Raw genomic sequence first — 12374 nt, forward strand, 5'->3', positions numbered from 1 at the left:
GTGTACCCTCAAAAATGGTCCAGTGACACGGACATCACCTTCTTCTTCCCAGACTTAGCTGTTCCGTCACCTCCAGGGCCTTACTCAAGGTCTTCCCTCTTCCTGGAACACATCTTCACATCTCTCAAGAATTAGCGAAGTTGTCTCCACCCAGCTGGGAGAAATTGCTTCCACCGCTTATACTCTCAAGATATTTAAATGATGTAACTTCCAGGGCTCAATCACTTTCTCTATTATGGGATGGTGGGGGCAGAGGGCAACACGACAAAGCCCAGTGGCTTCGGAGTCCACAGTGAACATGCAGGCTCCATCACTCTCCTTGTGTGACCTTAAACACAACATTTGAACTTCTCTTAGACACAGATCCCTCGCTCCCCAAATGGAGACATTAATATCAATCTGACCGAGTTGTTCTTGCGATTAAAAGTGAAATTTTCTTATACCTGGTTATGGCAGATGCTCAACAAATTTAAGTTAAAACAATAGCTACAACATTGAGCAACTGCACTGTTCTTAAATGCTTTTTGGATCCACACTCACCTTAGCTTTATAACTGACGTTTGAGAGGAACTCTGCTGCCATTTCCTGTACCACAGAGATGAGGGAACTGGGGCCAGAGAGACTAAAGCAGCAGAAAGGACAGCTTAGCACACACACTCTCTCATGGTCTGAGTGGAGAACCAGACTAGTGCCAGGCCGTACCTTCCCACAACCCTGTCAGCCCGGAGCCATCTTGACCCAGAAGGACCTCAGAAGGAGAAAATAGGGGTTAGACTTTTTTAGCCCTAGTATACACATTAAGCAGAAAACGTGAGGACTTAAAGGAAGAAAACTGAGCCTGGCATGTTCTGGAATATGAAGACAGCATTTTGGTGCTCTTCTGCAGCTAAAACAGTGCATATCAGGGTTTAGACAGGTGTGGAAACAGTTGCAGCCCGTCCTTGACTGTTTGCAAGAAAACAAATGCCATACAACACGGTAAAACTACACCTTTCTCACAGTGTCCATTCCAGAAATGTGCAGCTGTGTTCACTGCTTAATTATTCTGTCAGGAGAGGGGAGCATTGTGACTAAATCCTGGCCCTTTTTACTAAATGTTTCTCTCTAACTCCTCAGCTGGGAAGAGAGCTCAATGCATCCACCATGTCCATCATACATTCGACACAGCACTGCCTGGCCAGTCTGCCCTGGCCAACTGGGTCTCCTCCATGATTTTGTGTCCTCGCTAATGATGAGGGCTGTACAGTCCTAGTCTTGCCGGCTCAGCCCCAGGGGATATTTAGCAATCCATCTTATCCCTTTCTCATGCAGAGGACATCTCACCGATGTAACTTATTTTTATGACATTAATTTTAGAATGTATTTTTTCTGTTCTAATATAAATATGCATTGGCCAATAATTCAGGAAAAATAAACAATGAACCAGGATAAATGCACAAAATAAAAAAGTGAGCCCACTAAATATATTATTGGAAATATCTATACAAAAACTAGAAATGAGGATGATTTGACCTCTAGGTATTTATGAGCTCTTAAAACATTATTTTCCAGGGGAGGCCTATGTCTGCCTTCTGTTTTACACAGGGAATAGTGGTATTGCATCTGTGAAATCTTTAGTGTGGGTTCTCTCAGCTTGCCCTGTTGGATGGTATCACAACATTAAAATATCTGTGCCTTCCATGAAAAGACCTCAAATGTATTCCTTTCTCCCCTTCACACAGCCGTGAAAGCAGCTCAGGAAGCAGTGGGACGTGCAGGCTCATCCCTCTGTAATTATTCCACTGGCTTCCAGAGCGTCCTGAGGTTTGCAGGCTCTTTACAGAGAGGCTGCTTCCATTTCTCATGCAGTGTGATCCAGCAGCACACCCCAGCAAGGGCTGTGAAGGCAGCTCAGGGCTCGCAGCATCTCCAGCGCTCCACCACAGTCCCGCCTGCCCGCGTCGGTAAAACTGCTTAAGGCAGCGCTAATTAATTTCTCCTGCTTATCCTGCACTCTCCTTGCAGGCTATCGGGTCTCAGAATCGACTTCCTGAACTTGTATTCGTTCACCATCCAAATTAGCTTAATGCACGACAGAAATCTCATCTCGACCTAGAGGTAGCAGTGAGTCTCTAGGGAGAAATCAAATACTGAGTCAATTTTTTAAAAAAGTAAAATAAAATTAGACCTACCGCATCAAATTTATTTCCAGCACCCTTGAGACGGGAAGGAGAGGAGGGGAGGCAGTGACTCTTGGCTCCTGAGAGAAGCTGTGTGCGCACACTTGGAAAAGCAGCTCCCGAACGCATTCCTGGATTTTAACTAAATCACGTTAGTGTCAAAATGCAACGTGTGCATGTATTGACAGCATAGGGACAAAGAAAACAAATCGTAAAGCAACAATTTTAGATAATTACCTCAAATTTATCGCCAGTTCTGTCTCCTAGTTTCCCCTCCGTCTCATGCCTATATTGTTTAAATTTATCAGTTGGTTAGTTCAAATAAAGCACCTAGGTATCTTCAACATACCACCTGTGTTCAGGATATATTTCCCCGAGTTCCTGCCAGACTTTGGCACGTCTGCTGCTGGAAATGAATCAGAATGCAGGGAGAGGGCTAATTGACAGGTCTGTGGATGCCGAAGGTAAGCTGCGACCTGAAATGAGAATTCTCCTCTTAATGAGAGACCGCAGAAGCTAGTGTGTGGCCACGCACGCTCGTGCCTCGCCGCGGCCAGCAGATGGCAGCAGAGCCTTGGAAGCCGGCGGGCACCAGGCTCTGTTGAAAATGCCCTCGTTCATTTCCATTCATCTTCACTTGCCAGAGTCGTTGTAAGTGCTTTCTGTAGAACTGACCCTGAAATTGCATCATTTAATCTATAATCATATATTGTCAACATTTCTCCCTTTTACCGCTTATCGATGACATTAATTCAGAGGAAACAGGGACCAGTGATAGCTTTAGGCAACTCTGCAAAAAGGAGATATTCCTAACAGGCAGACACACTGCCAGGGACAGCCAGCTTGACCGAAATAAGGAAATGCATTTGAAGAGAAACGGGGGAGCACATAAAAAAAATCATGCACACTTTGTATTTCTTTCTTCCTTTGATTTCCTTTAACACACTTTACTTTGTGCTCAAAACCGATTTTTGATTTAAGGTGCATTTGCTTAAACAACCAGTTGAATATTTCCCCATATTTAATGAGATTATTTGTTATGTAATGTATTAGAATACTCTTTCTCCAGGATATATAATCAGAAATTGATGTCTGGGACGGAATTTCACATGGTAAAAACTAGGCCCTGTAATACCCCAATTACTTCCAGCAGTATCTTAGTGGTCTGATGATTGCAAAGTAGAGGTGTTTCTGGGAATTGAAAAGATTCTGTAGAAGTGATGGCTGTCTGCATACATAGATTTAATTCTTTAGAGCTACACTGATGAAACAAAGAAGAAAATACATTCTTTTTCTTCTCAAACCTCTCTAAATTCCTCGGAGAGTAAAAGAATGCTTTGCTTATTAGAAAGATTGTCATGAGCTCCCAAGACTCTAGATGGTACTATGGATTCGCCCTGTAGTTTCTATACTAACATTTGTTAAGATTCTTCTTTTTATCCACTTTTTAGAGTGTATGGGATACTTGCATCAGAAAATATACAGAAAAGAGCAGATATAAAGAATAAAAGGCGATGCAAGTCAAATCATGAGAAATTGACAGTGTCTGAAGATGATGAGACAGACGTGTGTTTAATTTTAGACCCCGTAGTTAGATTGACTTTCAACTGAGTATAACAGTAAAAAATGTTCTACAAGTATTTAGTGGCATCACGCTGCCACATTAACGTATTACGCTGAACTGAAAGGAGGTTTTCCTCAAACTCATCAGCAAATAGAAGGAAGCATCATTTGTCAGGAAGCAAGAGCCAGACTCTTCTCTCTGTATTTTGTGTGTGAGCGTGTAGTGTAGGCATGTGAGAGTGTGTGTGTGGTGTTGTGAGAGCGTGTGGTGTTATACGTGTGTGTGTAGGCACATGTGTGTATGATGTTCTGTGTAAATGTGTGTTGCAGCTATATGTGAGTGTGTGTTTGAGTGTGTATGTGATGTAGGCATGTGTGAGTACAAGGTGTTGTATGTGTGTGGTATAGGTATATGTGTGTGGTGAGTGTGTGAGTGTGTGTGATGTGAGTGTATGGTGTGTGTGGTGTAGGTATGAATGAGTGTGTGAGCATGTGGTATTATGCGTGTGTAGTGTAGGCATGTGTGTGTGGTTATGTGTGAGTGTATAGTGTAGGCATGTGTGTGTGATGTTATATGCAAGTGTGTGGTATACGCATGTGTGAGTGTGTGGTGTTTTGTGTGAGTGTGTGGTGTTTGTGTAAGTGTGTAGTGTAAGTATGTGTGTGTGATGTTATGTGTGAGTGTGTGGTCTGTGTGTGAATGTATGTGATGTGTGAGTGTGTGGTGTAGGCATGTGTGAGTGTGTGTGATGTTATGTGTGAGTGTGTGGTGTAGGCATGTGTGTGTGAATGTATGTGATGCGTGTGTGGTGTAGGCATGTGTGAGTGTGTGGTGTTTTGTGTGAGTGTGTGGCATAGGTACGTATCTGCATTTGCATTTTAATTTTCTTTTAATGAGGAAGCAGCTCTGCGTTTCCCAATGCCCAAACCCCAGTGCACACATATGTGCCTGCACATGCCTGGACCCTGTTTCCTCAGACATACCTGCTGTGTGCACTATTTTAAGATCATTCTGTTGCCTTCCAGGAGAACAAAGTGGAGACATCGTGCCTCCTGTTGTACAGTGAGGTAAGGAAAAGGAAACCAGGTACAGAGCTGAACTGGCAGGAAGGATGACTATTTACAGAAAATATCCTGTGACTATTTATAGAGCTATTCAGCCAGAAAAAGGTTATGTCCCATACCTTACATGGCAATGACCCTTGGGAAGGGGCGCCCCTCTTTAGCCCTGTTCCGGGCATGCCGAATGGTGGCCCTTGCCTTCACCTTTGCAAGGCATTTAGAGCAGGGGTCTTTGGAGTGCGCCCCAAATTCCTTTTCAGGCTCTTTATTCTGCTATTGCCCGCCCACCTCCCTTCCAGACACCCTCAACCACGAACAAAATTTACCTTTCCGTTCATGGACTATTTTTCGTCTTCCTTCCAAAACGCACACACATGCACATGCACAGCTGTCGTTGCGTGTTCACTGGGTGCCAGGTCCCGTCCGTAAACACTGCACTACGTGACCTCAGTTTCACCACACATCGCTCTTCCTCAGACGACATCATCCCCACGTTGCCAATAACAACACTGGTTAAGCAACTCACCCCAGGGCTCCCAGCCAGGAATAATGGAAATTAAAACCTATTCCTACCTCATTCTAAATCCTTTGTTGTTAACAGCTGTGTTAACAGGTCTTGTCATAGTGTAGGAATATCTGTCCTATTAAAAATGTACATTAAGGCCTGGCGCAGTGGCTCACGCCTGTAATCCCAGCACTTTGGGAGGCTGAGACGGGCGGATCACGAGATCAGGAGATCGAGACCATACTGGCTAATCCGATGAAACCCCGTCTCTACTAAAAATACAAAAAAAAAAAAAAATAGTCGGGCATAGTCGCGGGCACCTGTAGTCCCAGCTACTCGGGAGGATGAGGCAGGAGAATGGCCTGAACCTGGGAGGCGGAGCTTGCAGTGAGCCGAGATCGCGCCACCGCACTCCAGCCTGGGCGACAGAGCAAGAATCCGTCTCAAAAAAAAAAAAAAAAGTACATTAAGAAAGTCCTAATAAACTGCAACCTCTTCCTGGGTCCTTCATCTGCTGCCATCTAGTACTGCCTCATCCTCATCATTAATTCATTAGCAAAACCTCCTGCAGCCCCTGCTTGGTATGGTCACAGTTTTCTATGAGCTCACAGCCAAGGGAAGGCCGCCACGTAAAGCCACTGATACAACCGAGAGCGCCAGTTGTGTGTCTGTGCACTTAGCAGGCCTCCAGCACATATGCCTACACTGTTATGTTCCGTCCGTCTAGAGAATCGTCATGGACGGTCATGCACCGTGCAGCTTCTTTGAAAATTAAGGTCTCCATCACTGTGAGTGGGTCATAGCTATTGTCTCTAAAGTTATGAACCTTCGAGTTTGATGTTTGGAATGTCCCATATCACGATGTCCCATATCAGATTACGCAGCTGCAACAGATACATAGAATATACATGTTTGTTGATTTTTCTCCATGTTCCAAAATGAAGAGAAAATATTTTTCTTTCCCTCATGATATTTCGCAAAAGGAACATGCAGATAAAAATAGCACAATATGCCCTTGGAAACAAAGCCCTTCGGGAAAGGTAGGTGGGGCAGCCTCAAAAGAGCAAACACCCCGCAGTTGTAATGGGGTGAGAGGTCGCCACTGAAAGCGAACATGCACCCATTCTCCATGAGTGACTTTTTCCCTTTGGAAACCTGGACTTTTTCCATAGAGCAATGCTTATCCCAGCCTGGACAACATATTTACTGTTAGCAGATTGCTTTACATTAACTTATATATCCAGATATCAAGAAATCTATTTTCCTTGAGGGTAATTACTTTTACTATCAACAGAATTTAATTATGAAACATACATACAAAACAAGGAACATTCCAGCAGTTTGGGAGGCTGAGGAGGGAAGATTTCTTGAGCTCAGTAGTTTTAGACTAGCCTGGATGACATGGTGAGACCTGATCTCTACCAAAAAACACAAAAATTAACCAGGCGTGGTAGCACATACCTGGAGTCCCAGCTTCTTGGGAGGCTGAGGCAGGAGGATCGCTGGAGCCTGGGAGGTCAAGGCTGCAGTGAGCCGAAATTGTGCCACTGCACTCCAGCCTGGGCGACAGAGTGAGACTCTGTCACAAAAAGAAAACAAAAACAGAAAGAAAGGAAAAAAAAACAGCAAAAAAAACCTCGTAACAATAGAATTGTACATATTGCGACTGTGAACGAAGTCCTCCTTCATTTCCCCACCCACTCAATGCACATCTTCCCAATCACTTTTTTTGACCTTTTTCCCTGAGGAAAATAGCTTTTGGAATTTGATGTTGATGCTACTTACACATTTCCTTTATACTTTTATTTACAAATACATTTATCATTAAGCATTGTATGATATAATCTTGCATATTTTATGTACTACATAACTGATGTAAACTTAATTTTTTTTCCATCAGTGTTTGTGAGACTAATCCATGTTGATGTATGGAGGGGTGATTCCTATATTTTCGTTTTGGGACAGTATTATATTTCTTTTTTTTTTTTTGAAATGGAGCCTCGCTCTGTCGCCCAGACCGGAGTGCAGTGGCGCAGTCTCAGCTCACGGCAAGCTCCGCCTCCTGAGTTCACCCTATTCTCCTGCCTCAGCCTCCTGAGAAGCTGAGACTACAGGTGACCGCCACCACGCCTGGCTAATTTTTTTGTATTTTTAGTAGAGACGGGGTTTCACCGTGTTAGCCAGGATGGTCTCAATCTCCTGACCTTGTGATTCACCTGCCTCGGCCTCCCAAAGTGCTGGGATTACAGGTGTGAGCCACCGCGCCCAGCGACAGCACTATATTTCTTGAAGATACTACTGTCTATGTAAACATTCTTTTATTAGTAGATATATTTGTCAGTTCCATGGGAAAAATACAACTAGAGAACATTCATTGGCCATGTCCACTTGTGAACTTGTAAAATATTTTTTCTGGAGTATTAATATTAGGAAACATATTTACTGAGCTGTAGGGTATTTGCATTTTCATCTTAATATTACTAACTTAATATTCAATGTAATTGTGTGAAATGGTATGATTATTAATGGTGCACATAACAAATAACTGTTCACATTACTCTACATACTTGGTAACACTTAACATTTTAATTTGTGCAAATGTTATGTGTGAGCAATAAATCATATATTTTAAAAGGAACACTTTTTGTTGCTTTTGAAGTTAGACTCTTTTTCATAGTTTACCTTATACGTGGGTTGGTTTGCTGTGAACTGCTAGTCTAAATTTTCCATTCATTTTTCTATTAGGTTTATCTTTTCTTACCTTTGATACTGTTGTTTGTGATGTACAATCTAGTTTGCTTTGTTGGTTATGTGCATCATAAATATCCTCTCCAAAAATAAATGTTATCTTTTCAGTTTCTTATGGTGTGTCTAGATATGAAACTAACTTTTATATTGGTGAAACTGAATTAATCAGTGTCTATTTTGTCATTAAAAAAATTATTCCCAAGATTACAAAGATACTCTATAATTTCAATATTTTAATGTTTTTAAGTATTTAATCTATGCAGAAATAATTTTTATATTATTAGAGTGTTATATACAAATTAAATTTATACAAATATAATTTTATATTATATATGAGTGTTATATACAAATCCAGTTAAATTTTTTCTGCTACATAGCCAATTGTAATGGCATCATTATTGACTGCTGTATAATTTGCACACCATTCTGTAATTTCACTTCTATATGCCTGAATTTTCCATATATATGAATATTCTTAGCTATCTTTTGTTTTTGATTGTGTTTTGCCATCCTTGGCACTCAGACTTCAATCTTAGATACTATAACTTTATAGAACCTTCTTGTCTGGTAGGAAAAATCCTCTTATATTTTTCTTTTTCAGAATGTTTTTGAGTGTTCTTAACTATTGTTCTATGTAAATTTCAGATTCAGCTTCATAAGATCTACAGTATGTTTGTAGTTGCTTGCAAGTTTTCTACGTAGAAATAGTACAATACAGAAGCAAGACAATCCCTATAAAATTTTTTTTCTTGCTTTTGTGTGCTACTCGGGACCTTGATACAATGTCGAATAAAATGTGGTGTTAGCATACACTGTTGTCCTTTCACTGGTCTTAGAGGAATTATTTTAGATATTTTATAGTCATACATCTTCTGTGCTGGAGTCATTTTTATTGTTGTTTGTATTTTTGTAGTAACCTTTTCCAAAGTTAAGGGAGATGTCCTTAACCCTGGCTTTCCAGAGTAATAAATTATGAGCTAATGTTGAATTCTGTCCAATACTATCAATTTCACTAATGGATTTTTTAATTTGAAATAAACATTAAAATTCTGAAATGAATCTAATTTGAGCATATGTTTATTTTATATATTTATACATTAAATTGTATAATACTGTTTTTAGGAGTTTGTATTTATGATAATGAATCTGATTACTTAATTTGCTAAAATTAAGTAATCTACTAAAAATTTGCTCTCTCTTACTGTCCAAGTTTGGCTTAGTATTATGGTTTTTTCCATACTCACAAACTGGAAAATATTTCCTCACTTTTAATTCTCTGGAAGAACTTATGTACATTAGAACTAATTTGTCTTGAATATTTTGTTAATTCTGTTGAATAGTAAGGATTTTGTGTTTCATGTGTGAGAATAAATTAAATCATTAATTGAATTTGGTTAAGGAATATAGGACTATTCAGATTTCTGTATCCTTTTGAGTCCCTTTGGAAAGTTACATTACTATATGCAAGTGTTCCTTTCACTTACCTTTTCAAATTTATTGATGTGAAATTGTTCATAATATCCTTTATTATCATTTTAATACATATAGCGCCTGTTGGGTTGATATCTGTTTAATTCTTAACTGTTTTTTCTCTCTCTTTCTCTCTCTCTCAAAAATTCTAATTATTAAAAGAACAATTTGTATATTTTAGGAACAAATTAGTTCAAATTATGATTTTATCTTTATTGATCATTTATAATCAACTTTTTTATTGCTTTCTGCTTTTAGTGTTATATACTTACTTTTACTTTATGTAAATTTATTATATTATTTCCTATCCTGACTTCTTAAACAAATTAAATTCTGATGATAAATGCAGCTAAATAATAATTTGAGGCAAATTTATCACTTTGAATATATATGTGTGTGTATGTCTACTGATTTTTTTTTTTTTTTTTTTTTTAGAAGGAGTCTTGTTCTGTCCCCAGGCTGGAGTGCAGTGGCATGATCTTGGCTCACTGCAACCTCTGCCTCCTGGGATCAAGCGATTCTCTTGCCTCAGCCTTCCTAGTAGCTGGGACTACAGGTGCACGCCACCAGGCCCAGCTAATTTTTTGTATTTTTAGTAGAGACAGGGTTTCACCAGGTTGGCCAGGATGGTCTCGATCTCTTGACCTGGTGATCCACCCGCCTCGGCCTCCCAAAGTCCTGGGATTACAGGCTTGAGCCACCGCTCCTGGCCATGATGACTGATTTTAACCTAAGATGTATCTTTGGTATGTGTTATAAAAATAAGTTATTAGTTTCTAGATATTGATTTTTTCCTCCAGTGAACTTTTCAGATTTTGATCTACTTTAATCACAGACTGGCTAAGTTTTGTTTTTACAGTATCACAGACACTTAATTTTCAGTATTATTTCTTTGAAATCACTTTTGGCTCAGAGGTTTTATATGGTTAATTTTCTAAAATTTGCTTTTAAAAGATATGATTTGTGCCTGTGAGTCACACTTGGTGTCTTAGCAGCCCCACCATACCCACCCACAAGGCCAACTCTTGCAGTCCTAATCATCAGGCAGCCATAGACCTAGCCTCTAGGCTGGCTCTTGTAAATGTAAGCTGCAGGCTGCCCAATGCCAGGCTTCTCTTGAAGCCCATGACTCCGGATTGAGACCTGTGAACTCAGCCTCCAAGCCTGTCCTGGGACGAGCCATGATTCTGCAGCATCAGGTTCCAGGGTGGCCCTGTAAAGTCAGTCTTTGGGTGAGCCCCAGCACTGGGCTAGCCCCCACAGCCTCAGAATTCAGGCCTTCCCCAGCACCAGGCTGGCCAACGTGACTCTAGACATTAGGTTGGCACCCAAAGGCCTAGCCTCCAGGCTAGTCTCTGCAGATAGAGTATCGATGCCCCCTCAATGCCAAGTCAACTCCTGAGGCCCCAGGCTTCAGGCCTGCTCTAGTGGCACCCTTGGCCTCAAAAAGCAGGTGAACACCCATAGACACAGGCTCCAGGGCTCCCAAGGGCCAGGAAGGTCCCCACAGCCCCAAACTACAGGTTGGCCCCTGCAGCCTCACAGACCCAGGTTCCAGACCTGCTCCAGCAGACCGGGTTAAAAAGCTGTCTAGAACTGGAAAGTCCTCCAAGGGCCCAGGTTCCAAGATCACTCCTGCGTTCCCAGGTCCCAGGCAGGCCCCTGAAGCCTCAGGACCCAGGCCAGGCCTCCCAGTCCTCACTTCAGTGCCAGCACCAATGGACCCAGTCTCCAGATTCCAGGCCAGCCCTAATGGACCCAGACACCAGGTTAGTGCCTGTGGTGTTAGGTACCAGACCAGCCCTCATGGGCCTGGGTTCCATGTCAGCCCTTGCTGGCAACTGACCCCAAATTCAAGGCAGTCCTCATTGTTTCAAGCTTTAGAGGACTCATGGTCGAGGCCTACCTCAATAGACCCTGGTAACAGGCTGGACCCTGTGAACTGAGGTTCCAAGACCACTTCCCTAGAGCTAGGCTCCAGGACAGCTTGCATGTACCAGGACTCAGAACTTGGGTACATGGTACATGGACTCTGGCTTCAGGCTTGTCTCAGTGGTCCCAGGAATCAAGCCCAGCTCAGCACCAGACAAGCCCCAATGGACCCAGGTGCCAGATTCATCATGTTTAACCCTGGTGCCCATCTAAGAGCATTGCTATCCCTGCAGATTCAGGCTTAAGGACTACCCCAGTATAAGATCAGCCCCTGTAGATCCAGACTTCAGGCTGACCTCCATGGATAAAGGATCCAGACTCGCTCTCCTGAAGCCAGGTTCCAGACCCAACTCCACAAACCCAGGTGCCAGGTGCATCCGCCTACTTAATCCAGGCACCAGGCCAGCCTGCCTGGGGATTCTAGTAGCAAAAGCCCATTCTTAGACCATGCCAAACCACCTGCCAGGAAGATCTGGATAGCCTGACAAGTAAAGGTATTTCTTGGACAAAGCCCTATACAAAGTCTAAAATAATTTCCTACTTCTTCAAATGCACAGGCGATAACGTAGGCAAAAAATACATAAAAAGCCAAAGAGACATGGCATCACCAATTGAACACAATAACTTCTCAGTATATGATCCAAAAGAAAGGGAGATATACAATCTGCCTGATAAAAATTGAATATAGTTGTTTTAAAGTGGTTCAGTGAACTTCAGGAAAATAGACAGAAAAAATTTCATAAAGTCAGGAAAGCCACAAAAGTCCAAAATGGGAAATTTAACAGAAAGATTGAAATTATTTACTAAATCATACAGATGCTCTGGAGCTAAAAAAAAAAAAAAAAAAAAAAAAAAAACAAAGAACAAACTTTCTAAAATGCAATAGAGAACATAAACAGAAGAGTTGACCAAGCAAAAGAAATAATCTGTGGACT

This window comes from Colobus angolensis, unplaced genomic scaffold, assembly GCF_000951035.1.
Source record: "Colobus angolensis palliatus isolate OR3802 unplaced genomic scaffold, Cang.pa_1.0 Scaffold14, whole genome shotgun sequence".
Lineage (NCBI taxonomy): Eukaryota > Metazoa > Chordata > Mammalia > Primates > Cercopithecidae > Colobus > Colobus angolensis.